This window comes from Arachis ipaensis, chromosome B07 (assembly GCF_000816755.2).
Source record: "Arachis ipaensis cultivar K30076 chromosome B07, Araip1.1, whole genome shotgun sequence".
NCBI lineage: Eukaryota > Viridiplantae > Streptophyta > Magnoliopsida > Fabales > Fabaceae > Arachis > Arachis ipaensis.
Genome location: NC_029791.2, coordinates 120,691,474 through 120,693,943, shown reverse-complemented (window position 1 = coordinate 120,693,943; position 2,470 = coordinate 120,691,474). Strand labels below are relative to the sequence as shown.

The 2,470-nt window shown below is 31.9% G+C and overlaps 1 long non-coding RNA gene across 1 annotated transcript; it reads right to left on the bottom strand.

Moving 5' to 3' along the window:
* On the bottom strand, positions 1,718 to 2,470 carry LOC110264741. Its single transcript, XR_002350910.1, has 3 exons — positions 2,385 to 2,470; positions 2,143 to 2,233; positions 1,718 to 2,035 (listed from the first exon to the last, which is right to left on the bottom strand). It is a non-coding gene; the product is annotated as an uncharacterized LOC110264741 (long non-coding RNA).

Sequence of the window (2,470 nt, the reverse complement as noted above, 5' to 3'; positions counted from 1 at the left end):
TTTTAATGTGTATTTTATATTTTAATATATATTTTATATGAGTACTAATTTTAGTGGTTAATTTTAAAACAAAAATAAAAAATAAAATAAAATAAAGAATTAAAAACTTTCAACATTCCCTTTCGGCTTCCTGAGAACAACGAGAATATGCTAATATAAACATAATGAAATTCTTAAAGGCTCAAATCCCATTCCAAGTTAATATGCTAACTATATGAAATTTCTTCAGGGCCTATAATACTATATATTCTTATCTTCTTATAATGGAGTATATGAATTATTAGATGAATTTCCTCTCGAATTCGAACCATATCTGGAGAAAAGTAACTTTAAAATTGTACCCCCTTATACAAAACTAGCGTATGTTCACTTTGTTGATTCGCGTAACCGGCTAGTTGACAAGGATTTAACAGGTATTATCTTTAATTCTTTATCCATATAAATTTTCCGTATTTTCTGGATGAACCAACTGATAAACATTGTTGGTAACATGAGATACTATTTTAGACCCAAATAGCTGAGATAGCGTAATTTAAGCTCAAAGGTTAAATTATCATTACAGTGAGAATTGTATTAAATATTTATAAAGTAAAAAATCCTTATGTGTTTTAAATATCGTTTTAGTTCTTAATGGTTAAGTCTTAGTTTTGGCTTTAATGTTTATGTTTGTAGTTTAAGATTTTCTTTATTTTAACCTAATAAAAGGTTATAAATATCTTATAAATTATTGTAATCGTCATACAGAGTGATTAGAGGTATGAAAACTCCCTTTTTTAGTTTCATGATAAAACTATGGTATGGACAAGTGAAGTTAAGTGAGTTATTCTCTTATTGTATTGAAGAATTTAGTAGAAAATTAAATGATTCTCTTTGTATTCAATTTAAATTTATCTTTTTTTATTTCAATTTTAATATATTTTTTTGTTCAATTTCAATTCATGTCTTTTTATTTTTGTTTTTTTTTTTCGTATCACTCCTATTTTCGGCCCATTTAAAGCTGGATCTCCAAGCATAGCTTGTATGATCTTCATATCCCTAAGCTTAGGGGTGTTGATGTACTACATATGTATGTTATAAAATAAATTGGCAGCATTGTATGCATAGGAGTTAGTTAGGAAGAATGTCTAAGTAGCAAGTTGCTTATCGTAGTGCAAATTATTCTGGTACCACACGTTGAAAATCAGAATAAATATCTAGGTCTTTCGGCAGTGATTCAGAGATTCAAGAAAGCTTCTTTCAACTACATTAAGGATAAGGTGATTCAAAAATTGAGTCATTGAAAATTGGCTCTTTTATCTATTAGTGGCAGAGAAGTATTAATTAAGGTTGTGACCAAGGTGATCTCTATTACACTCTAAGTTGTTTTAAACTACTAGAAACTCTTCTTGAAAAAATTCAAAGAGCCATTCTACAATTTTGATGGGGTCAAAAGGAGTCTGAACAAAAAATGCAATGGATTGGATGGAGAATTACTTGCAGACCAAAGAATCAAGGAGCACTCAACTTCAAAGACTTTAAAATTTTTAATCTGACAATGTTAGCAAAGCAAGGATGGCATTTACTCTCCAGGCCGAACTCTCTAATAAGTAAAGTTTAGCAAAGTAAGTATTAGAGTTATCAAAATTGTGGTTTCCTAAGAGTAGAAACAAGTACCAATTCCTCCTGGGGTTGGCATAGTATAATTGAAGGAAGGAACGTATTAGAGAAAGGAATTCTCTAGAAAGTGGGCAGAGGTCTATCTATTCGAATTAGGAAAAATTCATGAGTCAGAGATTATGTAGCCATCACTCCTAATCTCCCCCAACATTTAGAAGAAAACCCAAAGAGAGTTTTGAACCTAATCTTACCTAACAGGTCATGGAATCAATCACTAATTCAATCAATTTTCAGCCCAAAAATTGCTACAACGATCCTCAACACACAGATACATGAGATCGAAGATAGAGTTACCTGGATAAAAGAAAAATGTGGTAGTTTCACTGTGAATTCGGCATACAGGATAAGCTTCCAATTCTTTTACCCATCTTTGGAATACCTGCCAGAATAATGCCAACACAAAGCATTATGGTCTAATTTTTGAAAAAATAAACTATCATCCAAAAATAAAGAACTACCTTTGGAAGAGTATGCATGAGAGACTACCTGTTCTTCAGAAGATCCAATCCCAAATTCAATCAGTGGATCCAATCTGCCGGCGGTGCAACCAAGTGGAGGAATCAACCTTTCATTGCTTCTGAAAATGCATAGAATCGAAGGAAGTTTAGCAAGCAGCAAATCTGCCAATCTCAGACTAGCAAGAAGAAACTTGAAAATGGTGGATGAAACTGAAAAATGAATTGAGAAGAAACGAAATAACTAAAGAAAGAAGAGAGCTTGTAGCAAACATTATCTAGCAGATTTGAAAAGTCCGAAATATTCTCATCTTTGAAGGCCGTTAAATCTTCCTATCTGAGGTCCTGGCGGCAGCTCG